The 13,923-nt window shown below is 25.1% G+C and overlaps 1 protein-coding gene across 1 annotated transcript in view; it reads right to left on the bottom strand.

Moving 5' to 3' along the window:
- The window catches only part of LOC107072744 (uncharacterized), a 303,985-nt gene that overhangs the window by 13,242 nt on the left and 276,820 nt on the right, over positions 1-13,923 (bottom strand).

The raw sequence follows: 13,923 nt of genomic DNA, 5'->3' as shown, positions 1-13,923 counted from the left end.
TTTGCATACTGAAATGCTCCGAAAGTCGAGAATTATTTGCATAAAAAAAAAAAAAATAATAAAATAAAACAAATTTTCTCCGTTTGTGTTATGAATTTTTTTTGGTTTTTTTTTTTTTTTTTTTTTTTTTTTTTAAACCAAAACAAAGAATAAACTAATCAAATATTTATCATAATATAATAATAATTAAAGAATTATTTAATAACAATTATATTTTTAATCGAGAAGTTTTTAAGCATTTTTTTGTTTTTGTTTTTTACTTTCTGTTTGAGTTTTTTTTTATCGTGTGCAAAATAATTATTTGTTTTTATACTTCGGTTTTTTGTTTGTTTTTTTTTTTTTTTAATTTTTATTGCAACTAGTGAAATTTTGTTTTAGGACATAACAATTTTTTTTTAATGAAATTTGTTTATTTTTTTTCAATATACTTATTTGCACAAAAAAGATTGGAACACTCAGTAAATACGAGGAATATTTTTATTTTTTCTCACAAATACAAAATTCCCTACAAAATAGAAATATAATATTTCTATACAAAAAAAGAAAAAACGCGAACGATTTTCTGATTATTTCGTCACTAATTTTAAACAAAACTAGACATTAATCTAAATCTCGTACACAGTATATATATATATATATAAATATGTATATGTGTGTATATATGTATATAAAACAAGATAATATATTCAATTCACAAAAAAAACTCAACGTATTACTACTCATTCAGCAAAACAATAATAAAAATAAATAAATAAATAAATAAATAAATATGAACGTGAGTATACTTTAATTTAATTTAATTCAAAAAAAAAAAAAAAAGAAATAAAATAAGAAAAAAATAATCTCTATTCTCACTATAAAAAAGAAAAAAAGACTGTATAATCATATCTACACATTTTCCACACCACATTTATAAAAAAAACTGATTTATGTGTGTCTTTGAATATTAATTAAAAAAAAAAAAAAAAATCGAAATCACAGGAGAACAAACAAACAAACAAAATAATAAAAAATAAAACAATATTTAAAATTCACTTTCGTATGTTTGTATTTCAAAACAAACTAATCTTCAAATAATTAACGTCAATCAGATCAGACAAAGATGGATATAGGAAAAGAAGAAAAAAAAACCCAACAAATCAAAAAAGAGAGACAGAGAGGAAGAGAGAGAGTGAGAGAGAGAGAGAGAGAGAGAGAGACAGAAAAACAAATGAAAAAAAATAATAATTAAAAAAAAAATAAAATAAAAAAATTCAATGACAATATGTAAAAGAGTGTAAATACATAAGAATGATGATCAACTATTATTGGTGGTGGTGGGATTGTGGGAGAACGTGTAGGTGAGATAAGTGGGAGTAGATAGTGGGGTGAGTGTTTAGGTGGGGAGGGTGGTAAAAGAGGGTGGTAAGAAACAACAAAAACAATAGAATGGAATAATCAAATCGTCAAATTAAGAATGGGGAACAAAAAATGGGTTAGAAGAAAAATAGAACTTAACAACAAGTAGGAAAGATATTCCAGTAAATGTGAATGTGAGTGTGAGTGTGTGAGAGATAATGAAAGAGAGAGAGAGAGAGAGAGAGATAAATAGATAAAAAGAGAAAGAGTGAGAGAGAACGTTGCGTATATCGAACGGAGAATGAAATCGCGCACGCATAGCCCAAAGAGGCTCGTCGATGACTGACTGAGAGGAATCAGAGCAAAGTTGCTCTCTCCTCCGGGTGAAAAACGTAGACGAAGAGGGTTGAAAGCTAGGTAAACGAGGGGGTGTGTGTATATATATATATATAGATAGATATGTATGTATGTATGTATATCTAGACAACCGTAGGAGGGTAGGAAGAAAGGGGAGGTGGTTAAACAGGGCAAAAGGGGTGGACATGATTGGTGGGAGGAGAGAGGTTCGCGAATGGGTACACGTGTACCAAGAAACACGTTTTTCGATCACGTGTACGCAACCCCTTTTACCTCTTACCAACCTACCCCTGTTCATCTCTGTCTCTCTCTCTCTCTTTCTCTCTCGGTTTCTCTCTCTCTCTCTCTCTCTCTCTCTCTCTCTCTCTCTCTCTCTCTCTGGTTTACTTAGGTTAGTTTCAATCTTTCTCTTTTTTTTTTTTTATTTTGTGTTGGCTATTTTATTTATATGAGTGAATATATAATATTTATAAATATAGTATATATAGATATATATATATTTATTGTAATACTATATTTTATAGATAATTATAGTATTAGTAATATTATGTAATTTATATATAAAAACATTATATTGTGTGTAATTCTGTATAATAAATTTGATATTTATTTATAATATTATTGGTATTATGTAATTCAATATATATTAAAATATTATAATGTAATAGTGCAAAATATTTGTTATTTTTATTATAATATTATATATATAGATATTATTTAATTATTGTATTAAAATTTTATACTATAATACTGTAACAAATTTTATATATATATATATATATAATATTATTAAATTTATTTAATTAATATATTAAAAAATCTTATACTGTAATACTGTAATAATTAAATAATGTACATATATATATATATATATATATATATATATATATTTTGTTTTTATTATAATATTGCATTAAATTTATGTTATTAATATAATAAAATATTATATTGTAGTAGTGTTATATATTTCTTTCATTATTATTACAATATTATTTATATTATGTAATTATTATATTTAAATATTATATATAAAAAAAATTGTATTGTAATATATATATATATAATACTGTATTTTAACATATTTTTTATTTAATTATAAGATTTTCAAATTTATTTTATTAATATATTAAAATATTATATTGTAATATTATAATTTTTAATGATAATATTATATTATATTTATTTTAATATTATAATATATATAATTTCACAAATTATATTCTATTTTTTATATTTGTAATATATTTTATATATAATTATAATATTATTAGTGCATATTATTATAGTTAACAAAATTATTTTGTCGAACAGTTATATATATATATATATATATATATATTATTTATATATTATTAATATAATATTTAACAATGTTACGTTTAATTATTAAAAAAACAATTCATTTGAAATATAACAAGTTTCTTATTAATAAAAAAAATTTTATTAATAATTACACATGATGAAAAATATTCTCAAAATAAATTTTTTAATTGATATTTATCATGCTTATAGTTCAATTATAATTTAAATTATATAAATTTAATTTCTCATCCATTTCTCGAGATGTTATATATATAATATAAACAACCACCAACACTATCATCATCATTTTCAAACATTGATTACACATCTTTCAAATTTATATGATCAAAATGAAACTTTTGATAAAAATTTGCATTAAAATTCATTCATCATAACTTCAATATATTATTATTTTCATAAATAATACATTATTTTTAATTATAATATATAAAATAATATACAATAATAATCGTGTATTATAATATCGTAATATACGATATACACGTATGATAAAATTTATGATTTTCTTATTGTTAGTTTAATTCATCTTTCAATCATCCCTTATTCGAGATTTGAGAAAGTATCAATTATCCTTCCAAGTAAGTTTCTTGATGTAATTATTATACACCGAGCTTTTAATTATTATCATGGGATAAGATCAAATGATGACATTGATGACATCTTTCGTGTATGTATGTATGTATATATGTATATGTACGTATGTATCTTCCTATTGGTCAAACAAACCAACGTAAACCTATTTTTCTTATTGTTTTTCTTTTTATTTTTCATTTTTATTACTCCTAATCTTTTTCTATTAATCAAACAAATTAACAGACACTTTTCATTGTTATTTTATTACTTTTATTTTTATTAATAATCCTTTGTCTTATTAATTCATTGGTTAAACAAACCAAAATAACTGTCTTCTTTATTTTCTTTTTTATTTTTATTTTTCATTTCTATTATTCCCAATCTTTTAATAATTCCTTGAGTCAAACAAATCAACACAACTGTTTTTAGTTATTTTTTTTTTTTATTTTTTTTTATTTTTCATTTTTTATAAATCATAATCTGTCCCATTATACTCCGAAATAATTTTCCCACGGTTAGAATTCAAGCATTTCTTAATCATATTACCAATGAACTTCATATATGTCAATTCTTGACGTAATTTTTGATAAAAATCTTGTTTTAGTATTTTTTTTTGTTTTTGTTTTTCTATATTTAATATTTTTCTGTTTTTTTTTATTTTTTTATTTTTTTTTATTTTTCATTTTTATTAATCATAATCTGTTCCATTATACTCCGAAATAATTTTCCCACGGTTAGAATTCAAGCATTTCTTAATCATGTTACCAATGAACTTCATATATGTCAATTCTTGTCTGAATTTTTGATAAAAATCTTGTTTCAGTATTTTTTTTTTTCTATATTTAATATTTTTCTGTTTTTTTTCTTTTTTTTTTCTTTTTCATATTTTCTCATAAATTAGAACTCTCTCTCGTAAATGTCAACAATGGAATAATTTCCTTCTATCTACCATATATACTTCGATACTAATTAGATAAATTATTTGCATTAACATAGGCATTTGTAATTTATATCTATCCACATTGAAATCTAATCGTAATGCAATCGTCATTATATAATTGTTAACTGTTTACACACTGCTTGAAGATATTACGTAATATCATTGGAAAGAGAGTAGTCCACCTTCGATTTCTTAAGTGGTATAAAACACCATCGATTAAAGATACGTTCATTGAAATTAACAAAACAAAAAAACACAACGATTATATATTAATTCTATTCATTCTATTCAACATTTTAAACATTTATTATTATTATCATTTTTATTTCTTTGTTTTTTTTTTTATTCTTTTAATATAATATTTAAAAGTGGCCTAAAGCCATTTGTCAATTATTATTTTCCGGTTGCACCTGGTTGTTGTACAACTTCATTTTATGTATCAATAAAGCACTTGATTTTGCATATATTCCGAGTGAATATAATAATACTTTATTGTAAATAAAATGAGACAAGAAGTTTTTGTATGAACTAAATTATTAGAAGACGCAATTTTGAAAAAGGCTCAAGAATTCTGATGAAGAATCAATAAACTGCTTAAAAATATGTTGAATGCGTTTTGTTAGAAATGAACCGTATCAAATTTTCAATAAGACATCAATGAATGAGAATGAAAAATTTGAAAGTCATGAATTTATTAGCACGTCGGGGGTAGACCAAGAAAATTCGAAAATATTGTATTGACATCACTGTATAAAAATATCAGACAAATTACAACAACAAAATTCAAGGACATAATTGACCTATTACGATATATACCACTGGAACATCATGATTTCTTCTAATCCCTTTCACACGCACAAAATGTAGATGAGTAGTAAATTGTTTTGTAGGTTATGTTTGTAATTTTGTACGTTGTGTAGTTAAAAAATGTTTTTCAATTGCATAAATTATGTTTCTGAAGTGTTTTAAAGATATGTCAAATAAATTGAGGTATTGTTTTGTTTTCAATTTGAAGCATCTTAAATTATGTTGAATGGAGTTAAGTCCCTTGGAAATTTGATAACAAATCAAATTGTTGATATTGACAGTGACCTAATTCCATTCATGGTTAGAAAACGCATTATTATTCACTTGATAATTGCTACTATTTTAATAGAAAATATAAATTGAACACCTTCAGATACACTTAAGATTTATAACTAGTTAGTATCTAGTACGTATATTTTTTATTGCATTGAAACGAAAGCAATAAGAGTTAGGCCATTTTCAAAATAAACGGCTCATTTATACGAACAAAAAAAAAAGGACAATTTTAGATTAATTTAGCATGATTTCGTTTATTTATTTATTTCTCTTCTTTTTTTCTTATTTCGAAAAAAATTTTCGAATTTACAATGACTGATTGTTCTTTTGATTATTTTATTATCATTGCTAAGGATTTTTTCTATTCTTATATTTGATATTTTTATTTTTTTTTATTTTTAGCAAAGATTAAGTAAAATATCGTATGAAAATTTGATTTTTATCGAAAAACACGTCGACTATAATTATCTTTAGTCCGCGCATTGCAATTTTCTATCACGATACAATAGTGATTTATTTCTATACTAGTTACGATAATTATGTGGATGTGTTTTGTATACATGTGGATCTATCCTATCTCTGAAGATAATTATGAATGTACACGTTGTATGATTTAAGAGAATAAATCAGATATATCAACGTGTATGGGGATAATCCCCATGAATGGTATACCCTTTTTGAATTTTTTTTTTGTTTTGCTTTTAATTCATCTTGTTTAAATCCTTCTTCGTGGGATTTTATAGATTTTGAATAGATTACTTTTTGTTATTATTATTATTATTATTATTATTATAATTTTATAAATCAATAATTAAATTTATTGATCAAAATTATTAATAATATTTAGAATAACTTTTCTTTTTTATTTTATCTAGTTTAAATGCTCTTTCGTGTGATTTAATAGATTTCGAAATAAATCACTTTTTGTTGTTATTATTATTATTATTATTATTATTATTATTATTAATATTATTGTTATTATTATTATTATCTTTAATCAATAATTAAATTTATTCATCATAATAATTTAAATAAGAAGATAAGTATAATTATTTTTCAGATTTTTCAAGATTAATTTGAAAATAATTTTGTAGATATGTTAAAAAACAATCAATAATAATTAAAAAATATATAAGCATAAGCTATACTATAAATAAAATAATATAAATTGAAAATTGACGAACATTGATAAGAAAGAAATTTTGATTTCTTCTAAATTTGAACCTTTGACTTAAAAAAAAAAAAAGAAATTGTTACGTTATTTATGAATTGTTAAATTCAAAGCTTTTCAATTTACCCAGGGTTTACGTAAAATTATTAAATTAAACTAGTTATATTTATATAAAGTCTAATTATATATTTATACGTCTTACTCTTCGTAATAATTCTTAAGCCTTTCAGCAAAAACGGTTATCAATATATATGTATAAATAGTAATAATATGTATAAATAAATAATAATACTCGAAAGAGCATTATAATACTACTGATGCAATAAAATGATCCAACGTTGTTACGAAGCACGATTCCAAAATACATCTTAATAAAAACTTTGAAAAATCTACATAACATTGCCTTACTTGATTTTCATGTTTTTAATTGTATTCTAAAATAAAAAAAGGAACAAAAGGAAAAAGATATATTGGGATCTCGAGCACTTGAATACGCTATCTGGTGGCTAAATTCAAAATTAGAGTAGATAGGTCGAATTGCTACATTACGTGGGATCTCTAGCACTTGAATACGCTATCTGGTAGCTAAATTCAAAATTAGAGTAGATAGGTCGAATTGCTACATTACGTGGGATCTCTAGCACTTGAATACGCTATCTGGTGGCTAAATTCAAAATTAGAGTAGATAGGTCGAATTGCTACATTACGTGGGATCTCTTGCACTTGAATACGCTATCTGGTGACTAAATTCAAAATTAGAGTAGATAGGTCGAATTGTTACGCCCCACGCCCCTGCCAAAGATCCCAAAACTGGAGAATAATTTTGTGGTTAAAATTGTGTTTAATTATTCATGGCCACGTGCCACTTTATATCCATTTACATCGGCATGTTTTTCTATTTATTAGCCCTTACTTTTCTATTATTTTCTATCTTTAACACTTATTGTTTATTATTTTAACTATATTTTTCTTTAGAAGCATTTCGTTAACATTTAACTATCTATTATTCATTTGAACCAGTCACTTACAACCATATTGGGATTTCTAGCACTTGAATACGCTATCTGGTGGCTAAATTCAAAATTAGAGTAGATAGATCAAATTGCTACGTCACGCCCCTGCCAGAGATCCCAATACGTATTGGGAAAGTGATTACTTTAATCCCGACATCTGCTGGCCAAAAAGAAATTACTCTTTTAGTGTTTGTATAGTATAATAAATTATTAAATATTTTTTAACATATAAAATGCAAGTAATACAATTATTTATGCGTAAAAATAAATAAATATAAAATGTAATTATGCTGTGAATGATTGTTACAGTAAATTATATAAAAATTTGAATATATATTTGTTTTCAAGCAATTGGAATGCAATTGATCACCTCAGTCACGACGTCTAGTAGCCAAAAATGAAATTACTTTTAGTTTATATATTATAATTAATTATTAAATATTTTTTAACATATAATATATAATAATGATACAATTATCTATGCGTGCAAAATAATAAAAATAGAATTTATGGTTTTGTGAATAATTGTGTAAATTATATAATAATTTAAATATTCATTTTTGTTTTCTTGCAATTGAAAACTGATCACTTCAGTCACGTCGTCTGGTGGCCAAAAAAAGAAACTACTTGTACTGTTTGCAGTTTAATATAAATACCTTAAAACATAAAATTCATTAATTATTATAAGATAAAATAAATAAAGTAAATAAGTATTGTTTAAAATGTACTATTAATAATCTTATTAATTATAATTTAATCACTTTCAAGTGAAAAAAATTACTTTTGAATAAAAATAATAAATATACAGTTAATTGTATTATGTATGTGGTTGAATAATAAATCACATGAAAATTTATATATTAGTTTACATGCAATTATTTAGCCTAATAGCAGTTTTGTTTATATCGAAAATATATTTGAATAACAAAAAAGGTTAGGGTTGCAAAAAAGATTGGTTAAAAACCTGGCAACGTGTTCTAAAAATAAAAGTGTTTTGTTTTTTTTTTTTATTTGCATTTTGAAAGAAGTAATATTCTATTACCAAATAATTTAACAATATTTAACCTAAATCATAACTTAAACTAACCTAAAAGATGAGTTGATATAAATAAATTCAATTAATCATAACCTAAGCTAACCTAAAAGATGAGTTGATGTAAATAATTTAATAAAGTATAAATATAATGAGTTTTCAATACTTTATATAAATATTATACAGAAAAAAAAATGATTTTATAAACACACTGTTGTAAAATTCAAAAGATCATACAACTGATTTACATTATCTTCAAATTTTTTCTACAAAAATTTGTTGTTTTGTTTTATATTGAACGTCCATGTTGAAAATTGTTCTCATCATTAATAAAAAAAAATTTTTACTGCTATCTGTGAACTGTAATCAAAAGTTAAACATTATATAATATAAATAATAATTAAAATATACAAATTAATTATATTGAATATAAACAAACGAAATGAATTCATTGATCGAGCACAATAGTTAGCCATGTTTTTTTTTAATGTCCCGTTCTCGGGTCAGTTCCCATTAAAAAACAATGATAATCCATGGATGAGATTGAACTTTGATATACGGTTACTTAAATCCTTAAAACATACGCGTTTCGTTTACGCTTGTCGTAGGTCAGGTCAATAGAGGGTTCAACGTACCTTTCTTCCTTATTCGACTTTCATATTCTTCTCTTTTTTTATCATTCTTCATTCACTTCTTCTTATTCGTTCTAGTTACATTGTTTTTCTCGAATTTAATCTTAATCGTATCAAACAAAAAGATATCTCAATTTTGTTTCAATTGTTTATCTTTTACATTTTTTGTTTTTCTCTTTGTTGGTTTTTTTTTATTATTGATAATTAAAATTTATTTTTTACTATTCCATTTTAATTATAGTATTAAATTGTTTATTATTATTTATATATTATAAATTATGTATATTAAAAATTTAATGTTGTTTTACACCTAATTTGAAATCTCAGAGATTATTAGTTGATTTGACTGTATTAAATAGTTTAGAATTATATTAAATTAATGTTCAATAGATGGTGCTGCATTACAATTCAATTATTTCGATATATTCACGTTCTAAGTTTTTCTAACCTTACTTTTTATATTTTTTCGTGTATTATTATTTAATGTATTCCATTTTAATTGTAGTATCAAATTGTTTATTATTATTTATATATTATAAATTATGTATATTAAATATTTAATGTTGTTTTACACCTAATTTGAAATCCCAGAGATTATTAGTTGATTTGACTGTATTAAATAGTTTAGAATTATATTAAATTAATGTTCAATAGATGGTGCTGCATTACAATTCAATTATTTCGATATATTCACGTTCTAAGTTTTTCTAACCTTACTTTTTATATTTTTTCGTGTATTATTATTTAATGTATTCCATTTTAATTGTAGTATCAAATTGTTTATTATTATTTACATATTATATTAGATTTTATTAGATAGATATTTACTGCGTCCCCGAAGGGTTGCACTCCTTTGACAATTATCTCCTTAACCTAACTTAACACTACCCTCTCCCTCACTTCCTCTTCTTCCCCTCCCCCTTCACCCGTTCCAAACCTCCACTTCTTCCTCCCTTCTTCCCCTCCTTGCCTCTCCTTCTTCTCTCTCATGCTCCCAATCCTCTTCATCCACTCCTCCCCCCTTCCACTCTCATCCAAAATTTCCTTGATCCTCTCTTCCACTCCTCTCCCGTCCTCCTCCCCGACCGCTCTACTGCAGCCCTCCAACACGTGCTCCCATGTCTCTCTCTCCCAACCACACACCCTACATTTTTCTTCTCCTCCTCTTCCCAGTATCTCCCTTCCCTCATCTCATTCCCCAATCTAAATCTCGCCACTCTTCTTTTTCTCTCTTCACTCCACTTTCCTACCCAATATCCTGGCAACCCTTCCGCAACCACCGTCTTGTACCACATGTTGTATCTCGACTCCAATATCTTCTCCCATCTCTCCACCTCCTGTCGCCTTCTTTCCTCCCTCTCAATCTCATCCCACCTTTCCAACACCTCCACCCCGTCCTGCGCTATCCTCTCTTTGAACTTCATCCTCTCTACTTCCCACTTTGATTTCCTTACTTCTATCTCCCTTTCTCTCTCCTGCGCCTCCTTCCAACACTCTCTCGCCAGCTCACTTCCCTCTCCTCTCCTTAACTTCTCCTCATATTTCCACGCTCTCTTCGCCGCCTTTATTTTCAATTTGTCTCTCTTCCCTTCCTCCCTTACCATATACCCTGGTGTTCTCCAGTCCACCCCCATAGTCCACCTCAAAAATCTTTCCTGCACCCCCTCGATCTCCATCCTCTCCTCCCACCCCCATATTTCCGCTCCATAACTCAAAACCGTCCACACTAGCTTGTCAAACAGCCACAGCCTCCTCACCCAATCCTTGCCGAACATCCTCTTCCCCAATCCCCAAATCTGCCTCATAGCCGCCCCAGCCTTCTTCACCCTCTCCTTCACATGCGCCTCTTGACCTCCATTCTTCTTGAAAACATAGCCCAGGTATCTAAACTCCTTCACCTCCTCTATTCTCTTCCCCTTCCAGTTCCAATCAATCTCTCTATTTCTTCCCCCTCCTCTCCTAAATCTCACTATCTTTGTTTTCTCCACACTGACCTCCAACTTCTTCCTATCACAATATCCCTCCATTCGCCTCAGCATGCTCTCCATCTCCTCCTCCCTTTCCGCCAACAACACCACATCGTCTGCATACGCTAGTGAACAAATCCTCCTCCCTCTCACCTTAACCCCTCCCCATATTTACATATTATATATTATGTATATTAAAAATTTGATGTTGTTTTATGCCTAATATGAAGTCCCAGAGATTATTAGTTGATTTGACTGTATTAAATAGTTTAGAATTATATTAAATTAATGTTCAATAGATGGTGCTGCATTACAATTCAATTATTTCGATATATTCACGTTCTAAGTTTTTCTAACCTTACTTTTTATATTTTTTCGTGTATTATTATTTAATGTATTCCATTTTAATTGTAGTATCAAATTGTTTATTATTATTTACATATTATATATTATGTATATTAAAAATTTGATGTTGTTTTATGCCTAATATGAAGTCCCAGAGATTATTAGTTGATTTGACTGTATTAAATAGTTTAGAATTATATTAAATTAATGTTCAATAGATGGTGCTGCATTACAATTCAATTATTTCGATATATTCACGTTCTAAGTTTTTCTAACCTTACTTTTTATATTTTTTCGTGTATTATTATTTAATGTATTCCATTTTAATTGTAGTATCAAATTGTTTATTATTATTTACATATTATATATTATGTATATTAAAAATTTGATGTTGTTTTATGCCTAATATGAAGTCCCAGAAATTATTAGTGAATTTGACTGTATTAAATAGTTTAGAATTATATTAAGCCAACGTTTTATAACAAAGCCACAGTAACGAGTGGTCAAAGTATCCTAGTAATATTATAAAATAAAATATTATAAAATATTTTATAAAATTAAATACATTACAACATATATATATAAATTATAAATTTAAAATAGAAGTAAAAAAAAAAAAAACAAATAATATAATCCTACTGTAATCATTTACCTTTTTGATTAATTTTACAATTTGTAATTCTCGATAATTTTATATTGTTATAATACTAATAAATATATTTATTTATAATTATTTATTTTTAGATAATACTCTTATGTTTTTCTTTATTTATATATAAAAGATATGCATGATATAATATGTACCAATGTTTGTTAAAATTATGATGAATTTGTTGTTTAAACTCGAATAAAACCATACGTTGTTCATAACGAAATAGTTAATTATTATTAATAGTTAAAATTGATGAATTTGTATGATATAATTGACCAGTAGAAAAAAAAAATAAAAAAAAAATAAAAACATTTATCTTTCAAACTCGAATAAACCATACGTTGGTTACAATTAAATAATTATTTATTATATTAATAAATTGATATAATATTGTAAAAAATTAATATTATAAAATATAATATTATATTATATTATATTATAATTGATCAAATATAATATTACCAATAAATATCTAAAATTATAGGTTACATAAATATTTGATATATTTTTCTATATAAATTATATTTACATATAAAAATAAATAAAATATCGAAAATATTATCAATTATATAATATAATAAATATAATTTATATACAAAAATATTATAAATTATATAAAACTGTAAAATACAATTTAAAACAATTAAAATAATAATCTTACTAATAATAACCTTTTACCCTTTCTATTATTAATAATTTATATTAATAATTAATAACAAAAAAAGTATTATAATATTATCCTACTTTAACCCTTTTAATCTTTTTGGATTAATTGCACAATTTGTAATTCTAGATAATTTTATATTTTTATAATACTAATAAATATATTTATTTATAATTATTTATTTTTAGTTAATACATGTGTTTTCTTATTTATATTACATATATATATATATATATAAGATGTATATGATAAAATATGTATAGAGTTTGTCAGAATCGTAATGAATTTGTATACCTATATATATATGTATACAAGAGTGACTAGCACATTAAAAGCAACCCTCTCCACGTTACGACTTGCATTGATCGAACAAGCCATAAACTCACGTGGCATTACTCGTGATAATTCACCACCAAACAAGGTCGACACGTGGAAGCTCGTTTCCAACAACGTCAACCCTCCTTTCCCCTATCTTCCCACCTTTCTCCCTCTCCCTATCATCCTACTCCCTTCCGTTCCCTTCACTTCCCTTTCCATCTCTCACTCTTTTAGATTCGAACCAGGAAGCTTGTTTGTTTTATTTCTGTTTTTTTTATTTTTTTTTTATTTTTTTTTCCTTTTTTTATACCAAGATTTATACGAGTATAACTAATTTGAAACGAAAATAACTTCATCTAACAATAGATGTAAAATATTATACAATACTGTATATATGTATGTATGTATATATATGTAGTATATTTAAATATATAGGATAAGGGATTACTTTTATTTTTTTAATTAATATTGTAAATATTTTGTGAAATTTTGTTTATTTCTATTTTACGTTTTC

This window comes from Polistes dominula, unplaced genomic scaffold (genome assembly GCF_049000335.1).
Source record: "Polistes dominula isolate Pdom_NZ unplaced genomic scaffold, Pdom_raw_medaka contig_80, whole genome shotgun sequence".
Lineage (NCBI taxonomy): Eukaryota > Metazoa > Arthropoda > Insecta > Hymenoptera > Vespidae > Polistes > Polistes dominula.
This window is presented reverse-complemented; position numbering and strand designations above follow the sequence as displayed.